The sequence below is a fragment of the Ochotona princeps genome, chromosome X (assembly GCF_030435755.1).
Source record: "Ochotona princeps isolate mOchPri1 chromosome X, mOchPri1.hap1, whole genome shotgun sequence".
NCBI classification, from domain to species: domain Eukaryota; kingdom Metazoa; phylum Chordata; class Mammalia; order Lagomorpha; family Ochotonidae; genus Ochotona; species Ochotona princeps.
In genome coordinates, this window is record NC_080865.1 from 83,385,623 (window position 1) to 83,411,613 (window position 25,991).

The window sequence follows — 25,991 nt, forward strand, 5'->3', positions numbered from 1 at the left end:
TTCAACAACCAAGTTATAACACATATTCCAAGTATTTGATTTTCTAGACATTGTTATTGAGCATTGAAACTTGTTTTGTTTTTGTATTTGTAATTGAATGAATGAATATGTATCCAGAAGAATTAGCACATAAAGTAACCCACAGAAAATCCATATAAATCAGTTTTAATACACGGATTCAATGTGTTCATGTGCACCTGAGGAAATGGTGTTAAACGTATGATCAGCCATGTCACGTGCCTCTCTTGCATGAAACAAAGTAACCATATAAGCAATCCATCTTGATGAAATATCAGTTCATGATTTTTTTTTCTTTTTGCTTTGTTATCCATTCACTCATTTGATTTTCACTACAACTTTGAGAAGAAGGCAGGAGGGTTTTTCCACAAATCATCATCTCCAAGATGCCACAAATTAAAAGTTAATAATTTCATATAACTATTCTGAGAAAAGTATCACTCTGAATGGATCATAAGACTTATTCAGATCTCAATAATTTTTAATGTATGAAAACAAAACATTTGCCTTAGACCTGAAGACATGAGGTGTGACTCCCTTTAGAACATGGGGAAAAAAAGAGATCTGGAAAACTAACGTGCATGCCACGTACCTATGAATTAGGTGTTTAAATGAAGGGCCTGAGTCTTTTGAAAGGTAGAATAAAAAGAAAACTCACCTATTAGATTTTACTAAAGTTTCTTCAACAGGATAGTAAACTTTTAAGAATATTAGTAAAAGAAATAAAGTTTTGGTAATTAAGACAACTTGAAAAACCATAAGTAAAAAGACATTTCTTTGCACAAATTCTCAGAGCTTTTATTGTTCTGATTAATATACACTGGAAATTTCAAAAGTAGGAGTATTCTATGCAGCTCTATACAACTGTTTTCTCCTTAAAGTATCTTGACTTGTGTTCTGTGGAACATACTTTGGAAAGTCACACTATGTCCAGATTGAATTTTATCGACCTCCCAAAGCTCTGAACCACAGTTAACCCACAGTTTGCTTTCTGCTGTATTAAAAGATTAGACAGGTTAAAGCATCAAGCCTGAGGCCCCTTTGCCTAAGCCTTGATCTCAATGTTGCTGGTATGAATGATGAGCTAAAAAGTTGCATTCAAGAAAACCTGAGAAACTATCCATGAACAAATTCGTATGCCAAAGAAATATCATTGTGGAATTAGCCATATATAGCAAGTATGACCTAGCAACAGAATTCTCTGAGGACAGCCTTCTATCAGCAATGTTTATTTGTAATTGGCACAACAGTTTTCTTGGAAATATCTAGATGCTTCACATTGGTTTTTAGCAGCACCTGAAGAAATACCTATTAGTCATTATAAACTTTGCTTTAACTCATCCAACAAACAAGTGCCAGCCCAGCGTTGTCCAGGTAGCATGCTGAGCACTGAGGGTATGATGGCAAACAGGACAGATAGACCTATGCCCTCACAATACTGACAACCTAGTCTAGGAAGTATTGATGCACAAATATTATATATATGCGCAAAATGCTTCAGAGCATGGGACAGTAGCCTACATAACACATCCCCCAAAGCCTCAGTCTGAAATACCTGAATCAGGATGTCAAAGGAGAGCCAAGGGCGTAACTTAACAGAATGATTGGCCCAGCTTTTGTTCTTACATCACTAGCAAAGGGCCGCTGTCACCTGTGCCATGTGATTTCATATACAAACAAAACTCTCTGACTTCTTCACCGATGTCATAATTGCATCTGTACTCACAGTAAAGAGACAGTTTGAAACTGCATTTATAGAGATCTACTTACCAGGTCTTGATGAACAATTTTTTTGAAAGATTGGATTTTTGAAAGACTGGATTTTTCTCCAAGTTTAGTAATCCAAGAGGCTCATCATAAGAAAATTAGAGATATAAAATACCTGCTAGACTGCTACAAATCTGTCTCTGAGCACCAGTGCCAAAAACCAACAGAAAAGCACTGAATCCCTCACAGCATTAAAGCAGGAAACACTACTTCACTGCCGGGAGCTGCCTCTTCTTTTCATTTCTATATTGCCTGAAATATTTCTCCATTTTTAAGGACACGTTAATCTAAGAACTGCCTCCATTGACAGATCTTTTCATGTCTTTTCAGCCTTAAATGAAATGCTGTAATTTTTTAAAGCATTGTTAAGCCAAGTGATATGTTTCATTTTTTATGAACTGCTTTTTGTTCTTATCCCAATGCCTTAAGTATGTATTTCATCAGTTTATTTTTTTATTTTGTTGTTAACTGACACAAATAATTGTATATATCTAAGGGGAACAAAGTGACATTTTGATACACACATACACTGTGAAATTAGAGTAAATAAGCATATTCATCACCTTAAAAATTTGCCATCTCTGTGATTAAGAACATCTGAAATCCTCTGTTATGTTGAAATCTATGATAAATTAATATTATCAAACTCTGATCACTGTGCTGTACAGTAGAACACAAGGACTTTTTCCACCTCTCCAATTGTATTTTTTTTTTGCCCATTGATCAATATCTGTTCTTTCCCTTCCAACCCTCTGGTAATCATCATTTTACGCAGTATTCATATGTGTCTGCGTCTTAAATTTCACATATTATATGACATTTGTCTCTCTGTGCCTGGTTAAGGTCCTCTAATTTCATCTATGTTGTGATAAGTGACAAAACTTCTAGGGTTTTTTTACATGCTTAATACTACTCAGTTTTTTACGTGTTTGAGGAGGGAGAGGAGGTACACAGCATTTTTTCCATTTGTACATTCACTGCTGGGCTTTTGGTTTGTTTCCATACCTTAGCTATTGAAATTTATGCTGTAATGAACAAAGACAATCGCTTCTTGTCCTTTTGGCTAAGATCAAGCATATGAACAAAGGCAGTGAAGATGTCTCCATTTTATTTCTATTTTCTCTTTTACTACTGCATTGGTTTCTCTTTCTGATTCCAGAGCCCTGAAGTTAGTACTTATAAGAGAGTATTTAGAATTTTTAGCTAGCTAGCTAGCAAGATAGATAGATAATGATTATGTATAAATATATTGTATATAATTAGAGATACTTTATTTATTTTATTTCCTTATGGTGTGCCCCTTGGATTACTAAATATACATGTGCTTCCCTAAAATCTGCCCTGGGCACTGTTTAGGTTTATGAGAATGGTTTCCAGAGAGGGCTGCTATGGTAAGACTAGCCAGACTGATCAGGCACTGGTAGAACATTATAGAGCAGTTGGGGAAAAGTCAGAGTGTGCTTTTCTCATCTCTCCTGCCACTGCCATGCTCCATTCTGTAGTATCTCTGGAAGCAGCTGCATCTTCTTCAACACAGTTATCTCTCCCTCCTTAACCCTAGATCTATCTGGACATCCTCTGGTTGTGTCTGAGCTCTAATCAGATGGCCTGGATTCTACATTTTGGAAACATGATCTTTCATTGCTCCTAGAATCTTAGGACTTCACCACCTTTTACGTCACCTGTCATTTAACCAAGCTTCTATATTAAATTTCTTCTAGCTGACTGACCTATAGTAGTTTGTTGGAAAGATCCTAAAAGATCAAGCTTTGAATTAAGCCTAGTCCTAGCATCCAGGCATGTAAATGCTACACTACCGTACTTTTTTTATAGAAGCATTGCATTCCATGGGGTTTCTCAAAAGGTCTAAAAGCCACCCAGCCTGGAAGCTACTTTCTTGAAATTAGGAGTGACCAAGAGTAGGCCGCAACTACTCCAGGACCACAGCTGGACTTTTAAATCTGTGAAACAGCAATTTTGCATATTGTATTCATTTCTATATCTGCATTATGTGACATACGGTACACGTCTGGAGTGTTGCAGATGCACAATACATATTTGTTCAATCTATCTGAAATCCCTTCATTTTCCTCTCATATAAAGCTGATAATGTCGCTTGTAATATTTGTTCAGCATAATATGAATAATATATGTACATTTATATCTTAAAAATGAATTTGGGAATCAACATTTTCAGATCCTAACTTCACCACTTATTACAAGAATTTTAAAATGACAGTTAATCTCAGAACTGCAAAAACTAACACAATATTGGGATCTATGCAACAGGGTTGTAAAAATCAAACAATATAGTATATGCAAAGTTTATAATATAAGCCTGGAACATGGTACTTGTTTTTACCGAAAGTAGATGTTTCTATTACTATTGTGCTGCTACTGTTACTTTTTACCCTAGCCACTGCTATTTTTACATTCCTTGTTTTGAAATCCTGAAAAGATCATTTCTTCAGGAGCCAGGGAACATTTTTGAATGATTGGTTATCAACAAGATGGTTTCAGCACAAGTTTTCTTCATATCTCTCAGTTCAGAAGCTGAAGTCCTCTAAGGGCACACCTCGATCCAAACTGAGACTCAACATATTACAAAATCTTCTCTATTGCATATTATCTGTCCTCAAGTAACAACCAGTGTGTCTGAGATAACCTCAGAATTACCAAGGACTCCAAGAACTTCAACTTTCTTATCACTTTCTTCTATACTTAGCCAGTATAAGTAACTAGGGTTCTGCCTCTGTTTCCTTATTTCATTTGTTTCTATGCTATAGCCACAACATGAATCTCAGATTCTTGAATAGTTTTTGCTGAAGTGGACATACTCCTCATTCCTTGCTGTCAATCAAATGGGGGTTTAGATAACCAACGCTACTATCATTTCTGCATATAGATCTACATATTGCTTTTGATATCTGGTAATCAGATTCCATAGTCAATTAATCATATTATACAACTCATACCTTTGGAGATCCATGCTGGCCAGATCTGAATAAACTATGCTGTTATGAGCACTGTTATACTAGCAGCTAGCTTGCACTGTTGGAATCCCCTGCTTAAAGGGGTTTAGTGCCACAATCCTGACCATGGTCCCTCTTGGACCATTCTCCTGCTCCACTGGACCTCTAATGTCCTTACAGGCTTTTATTATCTAATACATGGATTCAGTCCAACATTATATGCACTAAGCTACATTCTCCCCACAGACATTTAAAAGAGAATATGAGAATTCTGGTTCTACTGGACCAAAACCATTTAGCAAGGTTGACTCAGTTGGTCATTTCTACATATTCCTTCCTTCATTCTTTCCTTCAGTCACTCATTCAACAAATGTTTATTCAGCATTTCCTATGTACTCTATTAAGAACTGAGATCAGTGGTGAGTATCAAGAATCCACAACCTCAGGAAGTTTATCTTCTGTAGGGTTTGGGCTCACCATCAAAACTTCAATCAACCTTCTAGGGTTCTCTAGTTTTCTATCCTTATTAAAGATCACATATCACAGATCTACTGGCTTCCACAATGATTCTTTTCAAGGTAAGCTATTTCTGTGCTAATAACATCAGAAAGAAAAAACTGATGAGCGAATGCCCTTAACCACCCACACAGTGTGTTATCAGTATTAAAGAAAAACAATTATTCTCAATTCAACAAAAGCTCTACCTTTAAAGTGTCAAAGAACCAATACACTTATCTTTATTTAGTAATAGAAGAACTGATGGCCAAGTTAATTGCCTTCATCAAATCAGACCTTTGTCAACATTTTGCAATTTAGAAAAATAAATTCCGCATGATGTCAGACCAGCATTCGTGTCAGCACCTATCTGCTCCAACTAAGCTCACAATTTGGAATTTCCAATATAATGCAAAGTGGTTATAAAGCCCAGAAAAGTCTTCCACAAGCAAAAGACCCTACAATTTCCTTTTGTTTGTATCTTTCATTGTCAATAGGTAATTAATTACCATGTTCCATCTCAGTGCTATAGGAGTTTTTCTATGATTTATTGTAGGAATAACTAAGGAGAAAAAGCCTCCAAATGACATTATATGCACAATGTGCATTTTAATTAGAAGGCAATTTAGATATTTATTTAGGGCATGCTCATGTGCAAGTTATTTCTAGTGATGGAAAGCTGCTTTGGTGGAACTAATTATGATAAATGATTAACAGAGGTCGCAAACATCAGGTATTCAGCCAAAGTGATCAATAGACCAAAATCCATCCTTAGACATGGATGGGAATACTTTATATGAACTCTTGTGCTATCTTTTAATAAGGTCTCCCACACTTACCCTATTCTTACAAGAGAATGAGTCCTTCAAGTGTTTTAATATCCACTAAGTACTGGCAAAGTTGCCCTGACATATGAGCCCCTGGATCCTTAAACAGTACTCTGCACATTCCCATAACCATACTGAATTCTCAGAAGGACTGAGGTACCAATACAATGTTTAAATATCCCTAGTAAACTTTACTTTCTCAGACATTTGTTTTATCTTGGTACGAGAGGCACCAAGCTTGAAGGGAACAAGCTAGATGAAAATTTGATTTTGCAAATTGTTAATTTAATCCCACTTTCTCTGTCAGTGAGAAAATAAAACGGAGAAATTTTCATATAGCCACAAATCAAGTGCTACAGGAAAGTACTTATACCTATGCAAAACCCATTTTAAAATCAGTTGGACAATCGAAATTTTTGCTGCCCAAAATAATGTTACTCAAGAATGGAGCTATTTTTCTGCTTCAAACCTCATCACAAAGGCACTCTTGCTCTGTGCATCATAAAATATTTCAGAGTCAGCAGTACTTCCCACTTTTGCTTGATATTTTGAAAGCATAGATCATCATAAAAACCCAGTAATACTGACTCCCAGCACACACAGATAATGCTCTGCACACACAATTTTTGGTTGCAATTCCTTATTTAAGGGCAAACAGTAGATAATTCAAACCTTTCACATCTACCACCCATTTTTTTTTTAAAGATTTATTCATTTTATTACAGCCAGATATACAGAGAGGAGGAGAGACAGAGAGGAAGATCTCCCGTCCGATGATTCACTCCCCAAGTGAGCCGCAACGGGCCGGTGCACGCCAATCCGATGCCGGGAACCAGGAACCTCTTCCAGGTCTCCCACGCTGGTGCAGTGTCCCAATGCACTGGGCCGTCCTCAACTGCTTTCCCAGGCCACAAGCAGGTAGCTGGATGGGAAGTGGAGCTGCCGGGACTAGAACCGGCGCCCATATGGGATCCTGGGGCTTTCAAGGCGAGGACTTTAGCCGCTAGGCCACGCTGCCAGGCCCTACCACCCATTTTTATAAATTAGTCTCACAGATATAAATGAAGCTACCATGTATCTCTTCCTGTTTCTATCTCCTTTCCTTCCCAGAATCAGGCACTATTATAAATTTGATGTTTCTTAGTCCCATGCATGTTTTTAACCATTTTTCACACACATATATTCATATATGTCATTGCTTTATAATTTATGATGTAACACTATGTATTCTTAGGTTTTCCTTCACATATTCAACACTGAGGATTCTGAGATTCATCCACAGTGATGTTCAGAGCTCTGATGGAATTATTAGTGCTTCTGTATGTACTGCCACAAATATACCTGTCACAAATTCATAATTTTTTCCTGTAGATGAACATTAAGATTGTTTTCACCTTTTCATATGACAAATAAAGGCACTGGGAGCATATTTTCTGGCTCTTATGCACAAGAGTTTCTCTCAGGGGTAAACCTAGGCATGGAATAACGGAACTGTAGGATATACGCACACCTTCAGCCTTACCAGGTAGTGTCAAATTGTTTTTCAAAGTCATTTGTACTTTCCCACCAGCAGTATGGCAGGGCTTCCATTGCTTTTTTTTTCTTCAAAAACAAAAACAGGAACAAAAACAATTTTCCTCGGAAAGTCATTTCTTTGTTACCTCAGCAATGTAAGTTCAGTTTCTACAGTGCTAAGAAAAAATTTTAAAAGGAGTCTCAAACCAGTGAGGTTGATTGTCAGCAATGTCTAGCAAGTCAAATGAAACACTTCAAGCTTGTACTCACGGACTCAGTGAGTCTTGCAGCAAATTGATGAGGTAATGGATCATTCACATTTTGAATTCTACTTCTCCCTCTGTAATCTCAGCTTCCATTGATCTGATCCCTCACCTCTGAGCACAGCCACACACTTCCAATCAACATTTCTACTCTTGAGTCATTTTCATCACAACTTGCCGGAAAATCACTCACTCGTTTATTCAATCAATTATTCAACATATGTGTACTGAGTGCTTATAATGTTCCAGATATTATACGAAATATTTTTAACTGGGTCTTCTATGATGAGGCTAACAAGTAAGGAAAGTATCAGGGTAGATAAGAGTGGTAATTCTTCTGCCTATGTTCCCACCTTTGCCAGAAAGTCTTATGAATGAAATCAAGGTGCATTGGAAGAAAACAATTGAGCAGCTACTATGAGCCAATGTATTGATGACTGAACATAATATACTCATTCCTGTATGTAAAGTATTTGTACAGGAACGTGGCTACAAATTATCTGATGAATAGGAAAGTGAATAGAAAATAAGCCATCATCTACTGAGTACTGATATGCTTCAGGCACAGCGTTGTTATCTTGTTTTTAATTCTTTCACAGCACTTTGAGATAATGATTACTATTTTCCCTATTTAGTGAAATGAAAACTAAGCGACATAGAAACTCAGCAATTTGCCCAAGGACTTAAAGAGATTTATCTAGGATTCAACTCCTGATCTAAAATCCACCAATCCACAGCCTCTTATGGATAATAAATACCACACACCAGACAGGAAAAAGGCAATTTCCCATTCTAAGTCAACATACCCAGGACCAATCAGGATGTAGTTTGCTGGTGTGATTTTTGCCAAGAAATACCCAAAGAATATTTAATCATAGGGCTGAAGATCCACTGCCCTTTATAGATGGTATCTACATCGAGACAAGGTTACATTTCCCAAGTCTTGATTCACTGACTAGTCTGGCTTTGTGTCATAAGCGCTAAGGACTGTATATCTGATTTGAGGAATGTTGCAGAAAGAGGTTCCCCAGGATCTGTAGAATGAAGGGCAGTATCAAGGCATCACCGCTCACACAAGTGACCAGGAAAACTGCGTGAGTGGGAATGGCACTATGGACTCCATTACAAAGGATTAAAATTTGATAGCTGGCTGAAACCTGGTTGCCTTTGGGAGGAATCAGGAACTAAGTTTTGGAGTGACCTCTTGTTTCACCACCAGAGAATGGGCAGAAGCCTTTCTTGTGTGCTTCCACAGAACCCTGTATTTTCTCTATCATAAAACTGACCCCCTTGGCCCAGCATGGCAGCCTAGTAGCTAAATCTTCACCTTGCACCCACTGGGATGATATATGAATGTTAGTTGGGGCGGGAATAAGGGAAATCCCAGGGCCTATGCAACTGTATCATAAAATGATGATAATAATAATAATAATAATAATAACCTGCGTTCATCGCAAATATTATGAGCTCCATGACAGGAGCAATTATACTTGAAATTTCATTCTTACATATTTGTAATACTGGGCAAATTGGTTCGTATAAGACAGGCATTCAGTGTTTGTGTATTAAATAAATGAAAGAATAATAAAATGACATTAGGGCTAACAGTTCATCTTCTTTTCAGAGAAAGAGACTCAAAAGTGGTCTCACTGAAGTACTATAAGCAGCTGTTAAGTAGGATCCCACTAATCTGCAAAACATCCAGATTAATTAGCACTCATGATTTGCCAGCTATTGTTACACTTTTTAGTTGTTAGCCCACTTAACACAACAATCTTTCTCAAAGGTGATATTGCCTTCTCCCATCTAAGCAAATTTAAGCAATATTATTTACCCAATATTATAAAGTTAGGAAGCATTGGAACCGTGATTGGACTGCAATGCAGTTCCAAAATTTGTGCTCCTAAAGCACTTGAGAAAACTAAAATGTCCAAAGACCTTTTTAATTTTTTTCCTCGAGTTGATGTGCTAACTCAATGGCCATTATATTTCCAATGTCTAGGATCCACTTTTTATTTCCATAGATTAGAATGTTCTCCTCAATATGAGACTCTTTGCACTGAATTCAATATATTTAAATTATTCACCCCAAAATTATTATGCTACGCACTGTACAACAAGATGTGTGGTTGATTCATACTAACATTGCCCACTGACATATGATTTTAGCTTTGGTTCTGGCATCAGAGCAAACTGGATAAGAATACCAGATCTAACATTTGGTAATCATGAGACTTAAAAAAAAAAAAAAAGCTACGTAAGCTCTCTTAACCTCAGTGTCTCATCTGTTCAAAACACGGTATATGATAGAGTAGGGATATAGTGAATGTTTTCCAAGTGCTAGTGCTGTCAATGGTATTTATTTTCTTCTTTTAGAAAGTGGGAATCAAATGACATTTCTTGGAATTGTTGTGTACGCCTAACAGCAAGCTATGTTGCACTTCCTCTTCATTTCACTTTCTCCTCCTCCACTGCCATTCGAGCTCTGGACTTAAGACTACACTAAAACTACTCTTTAAAAGGTCACCTATAACTTCCAAAATTGTCATCTATAATGCTCTTTTCTCAAATATCAGCCTATTTTTCCTATGTACTACATTTTAAAATAATCGGTCATCCCTCCCTTAGACTGTTTCTTCCTGGGTCTTTGTAAAATTACATTTTGTTGCTATTGTTGCTTCTGCTGTTGCCAATAATGCAACACAGAGATATACCTTGAACTAGAAATTTCTCTCTTGAAGCCTTTTCAAAAGATAGTTGCAAAGCTTCTATCCCCGGCACATTGCGTTTCTCACTGAGCTCACTTTTATTGGGCAATCACATTTACTCCTGCTACTACAATAACTCACTTTCTGTGGATGAGCCCCAGATTTATAACTCTGCCCTTAACTTGAGCTGAGCTCAAGTCTTAAATCTTTGTCTTACTGAATATCAAGCTTAGCAATTTATCCTTTCTTGCTTCTTGAACCAGTCCCTCCACATATATTTCTGATCTCAGATACTGGTCATACCACTCTCCCAGGCCATCAGAGGTTGAAACCTTAGTAAACTTTTAGCATTTATTATTATGACCAAACCAAACAATAACTACCAAAAAACAAAGCAAAGCAAAGCGAACCTAAACTTCACCATAGAATTCAATGCCATTCTCTGCTGAAACATACTATGCAGGCCCTCTTTCAAAAACATTCTTAACCCAAAAGCACTCATCTTTTAAGCTTCCTTAAAATCCTCTAATCACGCAGCTAACTTAAATGACATTGGAACATTAATTTCTCTTTTCTCTGCACCTAATTTTTACTCCCTTTGGAGCTTCCCTTACTTTGCTATTATTTACATATAGATATTTCTAATGAGTTAGATGACAAGCTATTTAAGGACAAAGGGGATTCTTTGTTTTAATCTTTGAATTGTCCAAATAACAAAACACACATTATTGTGATGAGAGCTCAGGAAGATATTTTTGCTGTTTCTGTTGGTGTAAATGTAGGTGTACATGTGTACACATTGATAATAATAGTTTATATTATAATAGTTTAGAGATCTAGCTTCATGTTGGTTGTTTGTGTCCTTTAATCCCTTAGCAACATCACTTATAGATCTCCTTTTTCAAAAGTACTAGCATGAACTGGTATCACTTGATAATGCTGTAATAAAATGGCTACAGTCCAAGTAGCTTCCAACAAGCAAGAGTCCAGAAATGTTTGTGGTGCCAAAACACTAGCAACAACAAAAAAAGCAATTCATTACTTATTAGAAGCTCATATTCTGTATTACTATTGCATTTAGGAATGGACAATGTAGAAAGAATACTGAGGTTTGGTAGCTATTTGAAGTACAATGACAGGTTTGAAACCTTAGCTTGAGCAATTTCCTTTGGCAAGATATTTAACACTCATTCTCTGAAGTTTAACATAAAACAAGTAACACTCATCTGATTTTCTTGAAAACTATCAGGCTGCATTTGCAGAAAAAAACAGAACAAAACAAACCAACAACAATAAAACAAAAAAACCACTGCTATATAACAAATATTAAGTATATAGTGACAGGTATTCTAATTTTTTTTGAGCATATGGTCTAAGTCTGAAATGAATTCGATCATAATGTAGATCATTTCACACATTATCAGCTATCTGAATATCTTACCTCGAGGCATTCAGTGCAAAGCCAGTCACAAGTATCTTCCCTTTTGAGATGACAATATAGGAAGTATCAGTGAGAGTTATACTATAAGATATGATAAATGCTATGACAGAAGTTCAGAAACCTTCAAGGGTCCTGGAGATGGTAGGTTCTAAACTTAGACTTAAACAAGATTAGCCATTTCTAGGAGATCCCTTTGCAGGGGAGACAACATGAACAAAGCCCAGCTTACTTTCTCCTTATAACAAACTAGACGTCCCATCCCACAGACTCTTAGAGACTTTTAGACTCTAAGCACTTAAAGAGAAAAAAATTACACAAGACAAAACCCTTCACATTCCTGGCAGAATAACTCATACTGCTCAACCTGATATAATGAGGTGCTTGTGGCACTATCTTTGTGTTAATGAGGGTAGCAAATTATTTCATAGATTTCTGAAAGGCTATCAACACACCAAGAAAAACAATAGTTAACGGAAAAAAAATAGAAGGCTACTTCAACTAAATTCGGTGACAGGTATTTTCAACTCACTAAAAATTGGTTCTAAAAGATTTTAAGCTACATAAAGACTGGAGCTTCCTGAGAAAAGTACTACACGTTTAAATTGGGAGGATGAACTCTGTCAACTGTTGTCCAGAGACCCTGGGCTATTGAACCTGTATCAGCTCAAGTGTGGTAAGACAGCGAACATCTCTACTACTTGGTAGACCAATGGGATCTAGGGGAAGGCCAGAGTCCTGAACTATTAAATTCCAGAAGGAAGCAGCAGACTTCTTTTATTCTGGTGTGAACCGCAATATCACTCTTATGCCTTGACAAAGGGAGAACTGAGAAGCATTAGTATGGAGTTTGTCTTCTAAAGGTACACAATGCCAGCCTTCATTACATTGAGGCTATAGACGTACAGACATCACCAACCTCGTCATGATCGTCAGTGGTGTATTTACTGAAGTTAAAAGTTAAGTGTCCTGATTCTAAGAGTCATTTTTGCTGTTCCAAGTGTCTGTGAATGGGGTTACCATTTATATTACAGAGCAGATAACAAGTTCTCAGTCAAAAGCCATTATGACCATCACTAATTTTTTGGCCAATGCCACCCCTACAAAATAAGCATGTGTTAAGAGTGGGTATTCATCTGTCACAATATGAAAAGACCCCCAAGACAGTCATGCATGTTCATGAAGGCACCATGGAAAAGTTCTCCCACTTTAAATGAGAGAAAATAAGCATTCCATCTGAAAAAAAAATTATGAGAATACGCAAGAAATCTCAAAGTCCCTTTTCAACGTACCTTCTTCTCCACTTCAAACAAAACAAAAACGAACCGACCGACCTTTCCACACATAACAGTTGGGGCTCTGTTGTTCTCCAAAATCTTGTTTCAAGAGCCATTAGGGACATGCTTCATTTCTACTAGGTTACTCGGGATTTGCTGCTCTGCTGTCAGTCCAGGGCAGACTCCCAGCAGAAGCGTCCTAATTGGCTGTCAGCAAGTCACTTTTACGCACAGCATTTTCCTTAAAACCTTTTCCACCCTAGTAACATGGCCTTTCTAAAATACATCCAGAACACTTCGAGAGTGTGCCTGTGGGGATGGGAGGTGGAGAGCTGAGAATCACACTGAACTGGCGTTTCCACAGTTGTAAATATTCCCCAATGTTTACACTGTGAATGTACTTCAGTCATGTGAAGACAGTCAAAACAGTCTGACAAGTTTCTGTTTGGTGCTGGTCTTGGCTACTCTGTTCCCAACCTGATTAGCTAGTGCCTGAGGAATTGACAAGAATGGCAAATCCATCAAGACAGTTCTTCGTAAAGGGAATTTCTGGCTGTGTATTATAGTGATTAACCTTAAGTACCCCTAAGCTGTCACAACGGGCATCATAACTTCCTCAGAGCCAAGAAAATCAGAATAGTGAAATCAAACATTCTCAGCTGGCAAATATGTCTTCTCTCCAAGCATATTTCATAGCTCTTGAATATGATGTGAGTGCTACCAGTTGCTTTTAAGAATTGAACTCCAATCTTAATTCTGCCACCTAATACTTGTTTGACCCCAAGTGAGACACCTAACCTAATCTTTCTGAGTCTCATTAAGTTAACTGTTAAAACAGAATGGTCAACTTCCACTTTCCAAGATTATTATGGGGTGCAGGGTCCCAAGACTTTGTGCTGTCCCCTACCACCCTCCCAGGCCACAAGCAGGCAGCTGGATGGGAAGTGGAGCAGCCGGGCACAAACCAGCATCCATATGGGTTCCTGCAGATACAAGGTAAGGACTTTAGCTTCTAGGCTATTGTGCCAGGCTCGAGCACAGATTACTTTATATTTGTTCCTTAACCAAAACTGCTTGTTAGCATTGCTAGCACGATGCATACAACATAAAGAGGGCACTTGAGCACCAAAGTGTCTGCACTGTGCAATATACCAAAATGATATCACAAGTCTTAAAATCCTCTCTTTTGACTGGCTGAGCTGGCTGTCTCAGTGGGATGCAATCTGCCACAACATCCATCATTCATAGGAAGTTAACTTGTAAGACTTAATATTCTTTTTGGCTGCTCTTGGGCATTGATCTTGGAAGACAAGATATCTGAGCGGAATTCTTTTAATGATATATTTGCACATGCAGCACTTAGCGTTCTGAAAGGCCTCCCTGTGCTGTTACTGACTAACTCATACTCTGGCACATAAGTGCTGAAAAATGCCCTTGGTTCTTGAAATATTTTAGACTTCCAAATCATACTGCCTGGAGAGATGGAGTGCTCAGAAAGGAAATGGGGCATAACAAAAAATCATATTGAGCTCATATTTCCTCATTATTAGGATTATTATTTGTGAATTTGAGATGTTACCAGACCCTGAACCTGAGTTGAATCCTGCTTCTGTCTCCCAAATCTTCTTTTCCTTCCATTTTATGCAAGTATTTATCATATTACATTGTTATGGATCACTGAGATCCCTTAAGACAGGAATCATGGCTTCAAAATTGTCATAAACGCCACAACTTTTATAACACATTAAGGTGCTCAGCTAATATTTGTCAAATGGGAGAGCAAGTGAATGAAAGAAGAAATGTTGGCACAACAATTTACAAAGGTTTTCAGCAAGAGCTTCAAGAGCTTCATAGCTACTCTTCAACCCTCTGCTAAAATGACCAGAGAAAAATTTTGAGATAATAACCCTTTACTCTCCATCTGGAGAAAGATAAAATAAGCGCTACAGTCCTAAGATTCAAATTGAACCTACTGAATTTCATCTAAATACATAGTATAACTCTGGGAAAAACTGAAAAGGAAACTGAACAGTCATGACTCTTCTATGTGTGGCCTTTTTGGTCTCTTTCTCATGCCCTATCCTGAACAGCTATTCCAAACATGTCATTCATCTCTAAGTCTGATTTACAATGCTAGCACCATTAAGAATGACCTTCGCCAGAAACTGGGTCTGCAAGTAAACCCAAGGTTGACACCAGTTGAATGAAATAACTTTGGACCTAAAAGCTAACATCCAATGAGAACACTTTCCAAACTGAACTCAGAGCTTCAAATGACAGGTGAAATGGCTAACTAATTTACTCACCATCCTGATGAGGAAGAATGAAGTAGTCTCCATTTCAACTTACTCTCCAGTGCATTTTAAAACAGAGACCTAAAACAGAGTCACATACTACATTTGTTACGCCTGCTTCTTCACTTGTTGTTATTCCTATGAAACAATTATTAGACAAACTACAGCTGCTTCCTAACTCATTCACTTTCCCTAGCCCCTACCCAAATGCCCTCTTTTTAAAACAAGTTTTGACAATCTATTACATCTTTTCTTCTCTAAAAAGAGCCAGCATTTCATTTTTTTCCTTAAAAATGCTTCAAATCACATTGAAACAAATGAGTTTAACCAAATTATATTCAGTAACAATATCTTCATATACTATGTGCTCTTTGTGGCTACCTATATCTCTATATTCACTTCACCTGAGTTCATAATGAAGCTATCACTAGAAACACCAACTCACATTTATTTTCCATTCTTTTACACTCTGCCTGCACTTGCTCCACAAATCCCACAAACACAAAAGCTAGGCCTTCGAAACTCATGGTCACTTGGAGGAGTCTTGAGTAACCTCAGGGGAGGTCCTGATTTTCCTTCAATTAATTTTGAGTTTTCCCTTGACATGAGGCAATAGGATACATTTCTTGGCAGAGATTATTATTATACCCTGTTGAATTAATACATGGTCATTGGATAGGGAATGACTCCTTGAGTGGGTGGGTCTCAGGTAAGGATGGCTCGACTCTCCGTATCTCCCTTCCTCCACAGTAGCTATTTCTCTCACATCTGGTTTTACCCCCCAACACACCCCCAGAGAAACCTCAGTGTTAGTCTATGAGCTGCAGGCAGAACTAGGGCTGCAGGGATCTCACAGGTGATTGCCTTTCTAGGGGGGGGGAAATTCATCAAAAAAGCCAAGGAAACAGATGCTTCATCCTCTGGCTTTTCTTGTTCTGCTTGCAAAAATCAACTTTCATTAGCTAATTGTTTTTCCAATACTGCTAGCAACCAACAATACAAAAACAGGAAAATTTACTGCCTTAATGTAAGAAAGGTCATTTTAATGTAGCCTGTCATAATGTTAAAATAACCAATGAACACTTTTGAACCACAAGGGAAGATTAGTATACCTAAACTAAATGAAGGGAGAAAAGAACAATTTATAGATTAGAAAGCACCATTCAGAATCTGACCCAATACTGAATGCCATTTCATATTCAAATTAATAAAAAAGAGACTACTTAATAAAGACATTTTTTATCTCCCTGGGTGATGGCCCTATATTCCAGCAGAGTTACCTAAAGTGAAGAAACATTCCACTACTGAATAGCTCCTGACAGAAACTTACTCTAGAAGTCTCTGGAGAAGTCCAATGGAATTGAAACTATCCATGATAAAAACTGCTATAGTAGCACAAATGGCTTAGTGAACAGGGATGGAAGGAAAAAACCAAAATATATTTACTATACAAAATAATTTCACAAGACAGGTACTATTATTACTGCTATTTAGATTTGAGGAAAGAAAAATACAGTTTTGATAATAAAGTTCAATGTTACTTAATTTCTCCTACTCATTTTATAACTACAGAAAGCATAGATAAGTCAGGGAAGATGCCTGAGGTTAAATTACTACTAAGTAGCAGCATCAAGATGTAAATAATTCTCTGAGTCTAGTACTTTACCTGCTATTCTAAGTTTCTTTCCCCTCAAGCCCTAATTAAATTCATCTGCTCCAATATATTACCTGATTATTATTTCCAATGTATCTTTTGAATGTTATTTTACATTACTATCAGGCCTGGCATGGTAGCCTAGCAGCTAAAGTCCTCACCTTGCACGCACCAGGATCCTATATGGGTGCCAGTTCTAATCCCAGCGGCCCGCTTCCCATCCAGCTCCTTGCTTGTGGCCTGGGAAAGCAGTCAAGAATGGCCCAATGCTTTGGGATCCTGCACCTACATGGGAGTCCTGGAAGAGGTTCCTGGCTCCTGGCTTGAAATTGACATCTCTCCAGGCACTGCGACTGCCTTGGGAGTCAATCATCAGACAAAAGATGGTCCTCTCTATGTCTCTGACTTGCCAATAGAAATAAAATTAATCTCATAAAAACACATTTCTATCTTATATCCATTTGTTACTTTAAAAAGTATTTCTTTCTTGCGTGTTTAGTACTGTGCTAGCTATTGATCCCAGAATGGAGGATAAAATAAACAAGACAAAATTCCAGTTCTCTTGGCATTTAATGTCTAGTAAGAAATAGTTTAAATGGGCCTGGCGGCATGGCCTAGTGGCTGGAGTCCTCGCCTTGAACGCCCTGGGGTCCCATGTGGGCACCGGTTCTAGTCCCGGCAGCTCCACTTCCCATCCAGCTCTCTGCTTGTGGCCTGGGAAAGCAGTTGAGGACGGCCCAGAGCACTGGGATCCTGCACCCGTTTGGGAGACCTGGAGGAGGTTCCTGGTTCCCGGCATCGGTTTGGCGCATACTGGTCCGTTGCGGCTCACTTGGGGAGTGAATCATGAGATGGAAGGTCTTCCTCTCTGTCTCTCCTCCTCTCTGTATATCTGACTGTAATAAAATAAATAAATCTTTCAAAAAAAGAAATAGTTTAAATGATCACCAAAACCATACCAAGTATGAATTAAATAGTACTACAAAGAATATGATGAGGGCCCAGCATGATAGACTAATGGCTAAATCCTCGCCTTGCATCTGTCGGGAACCCATATGGGCAACAGTTCCTATCCTGGCTTCTCCACTTTCCATTCAGCTCTCTGCTTGTGGCCTAGGAAATCATCTGATGATGGCTCAAGGTTTTGGCGCCCTGCAGCCATGTGGGAGACCGAGAAGAACGTCCTGGCTCCTGGCTCCTGGCTTCAGATTGGCTCAACTCTGGCCATTGTGGCCACTTGGGGAGTGAATCAGCAGACAGAAGATCTTTCTGTATCTCCTTCTCTCTGTATATTACCCTTTCTAATAAAAAAAATCTTAAAAAATATGATCAGTATATAACAGTAGGAATAATTTGGTTTGGACAGAATATATTCAGGAAAGAGCCTTCAAGGGAGATGAATTTTAAACTAAGATGAAAAAAAATAATCTCAGTTCTCTTTTCTATGCATCTCTCTCTAGAAAGTCCTTGCTTGCATAGCAGTAATCTAAGTTTATATCCATTAGCCATGTATTTTAAGATAGATTAAGATCACTAAAACTACACATAGGTAAACAGAATCCAAACAGCAGCCATCTCACTCACATATTTGGCAGGCAGACTGAAAGCTGAGTTAAATTCTCATTTAAGCATAAGTTAAACTCATTTGAAATCAACACAAGGTCAATGAAAATTGTCATAGCATGAAAGGAAATGGAAAAATAGTAAAAAAAATATAAAGAAGGAACATAATTAATTCTGCTTCATACAGAAAATTCAAGGGAACTTAAAACAATCTGAAATAAGTAGATTGATTAAGAGACCAGTCACATTTAAAAATAGCTAACCAACAAATAAAAGCAAATAATGTTCTATTTTATATAGTTATTACAGAATTTTCTTTTGATATATAACAATGAACTGAGGATACTTTTCTAACTAGAAAGAATATACAAGTGTGTATAGTAGATAAAATAGATAATAGGATAATTCAAGATGACTGAACAAAGTTTATCCCACACTGAATTAAGCTGCTTTGGTTAAGAACAAACCAATGGCTATATTTGTGGGAGTCTGACTGATACTCTGTATTCCATCTAAACCATGAAATCTCAAAAAGGAATGCACCAGATAGACACCAACATAGGGACACCAGAGATGTAAAGAAACAAGGTAGTATGTTGCCTCCAAAAGAATGTTATAATCCACTATAACTAGATCCTGACCTGAAGGAAATCTAAAAATCAACAAACACAGAATTCAAAATAATGAGTGTAAAGCAAATCAAAGTAATGCAAGAGAATAAAAATGGATAGACAGATGAAAAGAAGAAAATAATGAGAGACATGAATGAAAATACTACAAAGAAGATAAAACTCACTCAGAAGAACCACATAGAAATTTTGGAGATGACATTTTTAATCAATGAAATTTTAAAAATATGACTTAGTGCTCTACCAGAATAGACCAAGTGGAAGAAAGAATTTGTGATCCAGAGGACAAAAATTTTCAAATAAGCCAATAAGACAAAAAGAAAAAAGAAGAAAATCAGATGAAGAGAGTCTATGTAAAATTGGAGTTTCATTAGAAAATCAAATATTCATATATCAAGCATTCTTTTTTGAAGGAGAAGAAAAAAATGGCATTGAGAACATGCTACATAAAATAGAAAATTTCCCAAGTCATGAAAGTAACACAGACATCCAGATAAAATAAACTCAAAGAATCCCAAGCAGAATAAACAACAACAAAAAAAGATTTTATTCAAGGAATATTGTTGAATTGTCAAAAGTTAAAAACAAGAATAGAATCCTAAATACAGAGAAAAGCAACAAGCTACAAATAAAGAAAAAACAGACTAAGATCAGATTTCCCAGTGGCAACAATATAGGCCAGAAAAGAGGAAGATACCACATGCAACGTCTTAAAGAAACAAAAAATACCTTCCAACTAAGATTATTATTTACAGTGAAGCTATCCTTTAAAAGTGAAGGAGAGAACAGTTAAGGCAGCTGAAGAGGAAAAAGACATCCTGATTTTTACTTGGGAATCTACTGAAAGGAAAGCAGAGGAAATGCATTCACATGGGGATATTCGGAGAAATGCTTTCAGTGCAAATTCTGCAGAAAGTAGAAAGACACCATGGAGAAGCACAGGCAGTATAATCATGAATCAGCAAGTAGACACACCACCTTGGGGACAAGGTTCTCTGAAGACAGAAGTGGGAACAGATCGTTACAGCCAGAATCATTGGCAACACTGCCTGACATAGAATCTCACAGATCTCATTGACTCTAGGTGTGGATTAGAGGCAGAGTGGAGGCAGGATTCTAACAGACCATCATGGGGGAGAAGCATACTTCTTTCTCTCCTTAATCCCACAAAGATCCTGACTAAAACTAATGGCCTGAAAGGTGATTTATGTGCATCTAGGACTGTAAAGTGTGTACACATCCCCATCCTTCTGTAGACTTTAGAGTGCAAGCTGCCAAGGTGGAGTACTCACAGGTAGCAGCTGGCACTGGATATGTCTCTGCTTTCTTCATGAATAGACTCATGGAGCTGAGCGGATCACCTGAATCTTGTGACTTCAGGTGTCTTATACACAAAGACAGTGAAATTGTAGAAATGCATAACATTGTATGGTACATGCTGGATCTCTGAGCAATCAAAGGGTCTGACATTACAGGCAAAGAGATTCCTGTGACCTCAAGTGAATCATTTCCAGGCTCTATATTTCCACAGAGAATTGCACAGATCTTTGTAATGATACAAGTGCTGGTGTGGGTCAGGGTTGTAGCCACTGTAATGGGATAATTCTGGGCATTGATTCATCATGAGAGAGAGAGAGGAGATAAGCCTGTGATTATGCTAATAGGGATAGTCATTGCCTGCCCATTCTGACAAAAGAAGAGATAGTGATAAGCAACTGGGATGTCATCCTGGACTCTCAACCCATACTTGAGCACTGATGAGGATATGCTGGACACATTCAGTATATATACCTCTAGATATCCAATGAAGGGGCAGCCATTCCACCAAGTTACAGAGGCATAGCTCTAAGACACAAACCATCAGAGAATAAAACCATCAAGTGCCTCCAGAAATGCCTAAAAATTAATGCAGAAATAAAAAGACATTATGACTCCCCAAGAGGAACAAAAGTCTTCAATATTAGAATGGGAAGACAGATACATAAAATGTCTGAAAATAAATTATCACAATTAATCAAATTACTGAGATAAGGAAAACCACACATGACGATGGTTTCAAAAAATTTACAAGCAAATGAAAATATTAGAAATGAATTCAATAAATTAAATGAATTCAAAATGCAGTAGAAAGCCTCAACAACAGAAATAATAGCAGAAAGCTTCCCTAATGTGGAGAAAGGGATAGCCAAGTACAGGAAATGCATAAAACTCCTAACAGACACAACCAAAACCGATTTTCACCATGACACATTGTAGCCAAACTTTGCACAGCAAAATATAATGAAAGGATTCTAAAATGTGTAAGAAAGGCCAGATTACTTCAGAGGATCTCCAGTTACAATGACAGTTGATGTTCATCAGTAACTGCAGGCTAAGACACAGTGACGAGAAACAGTCCAATGCTTAAACCCTCAACCCAGAATACTGTACTCTACAAAGCTTACATATGAAGGAAAATAAAATAAAGATCTTCAAAAACAGACAGACATTGAAATAGTTTGTCAACACTCACTCGGTGGTGCTTATGCTTAAGGGTGTACTACACATAGGAACACAAAAAGATTGTCATCATTGTTAAAGAACGTGAGTGCACAAAATCTAGTAAAGGTATAAAGAAAATACAAATCAAATAACAAGAATGTTCATGTAAAACTGCCAGGGATAAGTTATTGATTGTAAATGACCTAAATTCTCCATTTAATACATGCAGAGTGGCTAACCTTTTAGCCCATCTTTCCGATGCTGTTTGCTCCTTATGTTTTTTGTAAGTAATATCCTGTTATTCATTATTTTTAAAACAAAGTACCACATGTAATTCTGCCTTTTGTGTTCTCAAAACCCTTTTGCTAAAACCCTAAAAAAAAAGGAATATACAAGGCCAAAAAAATTGCCTTATTTGGAACATAACACAATTGAAAATTAAAGCTAAATAACGGTAATTTCCACCTATCAATTTGTTCCACTAGGCTAACATAAGAAAATGTTCAAATTATGAATATCCACATGTTTATGTCTATATTTGCTTATATTTTTAAAAGGACACAATGGAGGGGTAAATAAAAGACCAGGTTTTAATACAGTTATCCATAACATGAGAAAAAGAGAACACAATGATAGGGAAAACTAGACTACTCTTAATGTACCTTTATTTATCATTGTTGTTACTTTGGAACAATGTAAATGTTTTCACATAATTATAAAACAAAATTAAATTAGAAAAGCAACTGTTAAGAAACGAAAATAAAACGAAATAAACAAACTTAATTATATATCAAGTTGTTGGCATAACCACAAAAATAATTATTTCAACGAAGTTCTATCTGGCGTAGCTTGATTACATTTTCCTTGTGAGATAAACTAAAAGAATAAAAAAAAAACCTAAAAACTACCTCCAGAGGATTTTCAATTTGCTTTCCGTAACCACTTTGTTGGTAATAATATTGATTGCTTTCAGTAATCACTTTGCTAGCAAGACTGCATTTATATTATTGTTTTTAAAGTATACATAGTAAAAAGGCAATTACATTTGTGTAATAAGAACCCATGGTTTTCAACACAAGATGAAAAAGACATAAATGAAATTAAGTGGAATGCAGAAATAAAAATTTGACTATGAAATCATGACCTATTTGTCTAGCTTTGTGCCCTGAAAAGTTCTAAAAAGATGGTGATGATGTTCTTTTTTAAAAATTTACTTTTTTATTATTTTATGATACAGTTCCATAGCTCTAGGATTTCCCTATCCACCTCCTCACATCTCCTCCTCCCATGGTATCTCCTATATTATTACAGATAGCATCATCCTCCAAAAACAGTCGTAAGTCCATTATTCTGTTATTTAAGTGTATCCTGACATTGTAGGTATGGACCATAGCAGAGTTATCTTGACCATACGATGCTGGACCATGTTCTGAGTCCTGGATAAAACAGCAGACAAGATCTCACGTGCCTAGCAATGCCTACACATGAGCTTAACAAGAAAAAAGTAAAGAAGCAAGCACAGTTCAGAATGTGACATTCAGTGAGGTGGATATATGCTAGGTATGCAAAGTAAAATTCCTCTAAAATACAGGGTAAATGGAAATTAAAATAAAGAATAAATTAAAAATAAACTATACATAAGAATAATAAAATACGATCATTGCAATAACTAAAGAAGTGATAAAGCAAGATGCAAGAGAAAAGGAAAATTCACTAAGATGTACCCAAGGTAACAGATGGAAAAGGCTCACTAGATACCAAATTAATTTCAAGTGACTAATTCTAACATACATAAGATTTTATTTCCTCTATGGAAGAAAGTACCCATAACTTTTTGCAGGTGAAGTGAAATCGACGCAGACACAATCTCTTCAACAAATATAGCATTAGGAAGATTGGAACTATGTGTGCAAATGTATGAAACAAGAACCGTATTTTACAGCTTCTAAGAAAATCAACTCTACACGGGTCAAGTATCTAGACTGATGACCTGATACCATAAAATTACCAGAGGAAAATACCAGGGGAATTCTGCAATACATGCGTGTAGGCAAACACTTCCTCCAAAAGTCCCCAGAAGCACAAGCAATCAAAACAAAATAAACAAACAAGATGTCATCAAGCTAAGACATTTTTTGCACTGCAAAATAAACAGTCGCCAAATAAGGATGTAGCCAGCAGAATGGAAGAGAATATTGTAAAATTATACAACTATAGAGGATTAATTTCAAGTATATAAACAGTTCAAGAGGTGCAGCAAAAACCCAACAGCCCACTTAAGAAATGGGAAAAAGATATAAATGGGCAATTTTCAAAGGGTGAAATATAAATGGATAACAAACACAAGAAACAAAATGTTCAGGCTCACTAGCCATCACAGAAGTACAAATAAAAACTATAATGAGCATTCATTTCATCCCAGATAGGAGGGGATTCAAAAATCAATGAAAAACGCCACCAAGAATGTGCAGGAAAATGCATCCTAATCAACCATTGGTGGGAATATTAACAAGTACAACCATTATGGAAAACAGGATGGTGATTCCTCAGGAATATAAAAATAAATCTATCACATGACTCAGCCAGCTCACTCCTGGGAATTTACTCAAACTAAATGAAACCAGCATAAGAAAGAGCTATCTGTGGAGCTGACATAGTGGCACAGTGGACTAATACTTCACCTGTGGGCAGGTACGCTGGGACTCAGCACAAAAGCTGGGACCTAGGCTAAAAGCTGTGCCTCGGGTCGTATTCATCACAGATGGCTCAGCTTTCCTGTGTGTGAAGAACATGACTCATGACTTGGTTGGAGGGTCCTGAGAGAGAAGTATGCTTACTAGCCACTTACCGTGTCAATGTTGGGTGGGAGTCCCACCAGGACCGCTCTTCTACTGGATAAAAATGGTGTGCCTTTACTACTGTATAGTACTCAGCCATAAAAATAACAAAATCCTATGTTTCACAATAAGGACACCACAATGTTTAGCAAAATAAGCTAGTCCAAATTGTGTTCTCTTTTTCTCTCCCTCTCTCTCTCTCTCTCTCTCTGTGAGAGAGAGAGAGAGAGAGTGTGTGTGTGTGTGTGTGTGTTCTTTGATATATAGCAGCTAATACAGGACACATATCAAACAGTGGAATGAAATGGTCCTTTTGTGTGAGGATTGTCACTTTGAGCTTATGTTTATACTCCTGGGTAAGTGTGGTTTTCTGTTCTTTTTACTTGTTGAATATTATGATCAGTGAAAATTAAGCCTTTGAATATAGAGTGGATTAAAATTATGACTCTGTATGTACTGTTAAAGAGAGGGAAGAGAGGAAGGGGAATTAGGGGCAAAGCAGGGGAGTGATGAATATGTGATTGTCTTCTTGAACTGTAACTAAGGAAGGCATAAAATCTGTTCTCTTTATATCAATAAAAAGAAAATAAGAGAAAGTACGTAGACAGTTTTTCAAAAATCTATTTATCCACAAAGAAATCAGCTCTACCCCGGCCTTTTCCTTTGTAAAACCTAATGAATAGGAATGAACCATATTTACTAATATAAAACATGTGCATAAGCATAGTGGAGCAGAAACGTTAGAAGCAAAAGAATGCAGAAAGGTAAACTAGGCAAACACAAAGTGAAATCTAACTTGTCAATGTTAACATATAAGGCAAGAAATACTGAATAACACAGCAAATGTCAATATTTATTAACAACCATTTCATGACTTGGATCCTTCTGCTGAACTTTTTCCTTAACATGTTCAATAAGATGATACTGGAGAAAATAAATTATGACTAAAATATAATTTTGAATTTATCTATTCTGATAGACCAGGAGCTTAAAATACATTTGAGCTAAAACTCAATATATAAATCTTTATAAAGATAAACACAAACTTAAATGGAAAACACAAAAAAGTAAAAGACATACCATGTTTCACAATGACTAGACATATTTAAAACAAGTTAATTCTTCCCACATATGCAGCTGTAGTGCAACAATTTTTGGATAGTCACAAAATATATTTGAAGTTTTTTAGGAGGAAAAAACTGAATGAATTTGCACAACTAGAAACTTAAGCATATTACAATATTTTGACAATA

At 36.9% G+C, this 25,991-nt stretch overlaps 1 long non-coding RNA gene across 2 annotated transcripts in view; it reads right to left on the bottom strand.

The window, feature by feature from the left end:
• Nucleotides 1-25,991, bottom strand: part of LOC131478554 (uncharacterized) — a 306,124-nt gene that overhangs the window by 246,996 nt on the left and 33,137 nt on the right. The gene's annotated exons all lie outside the window — the stretch shown is intronic.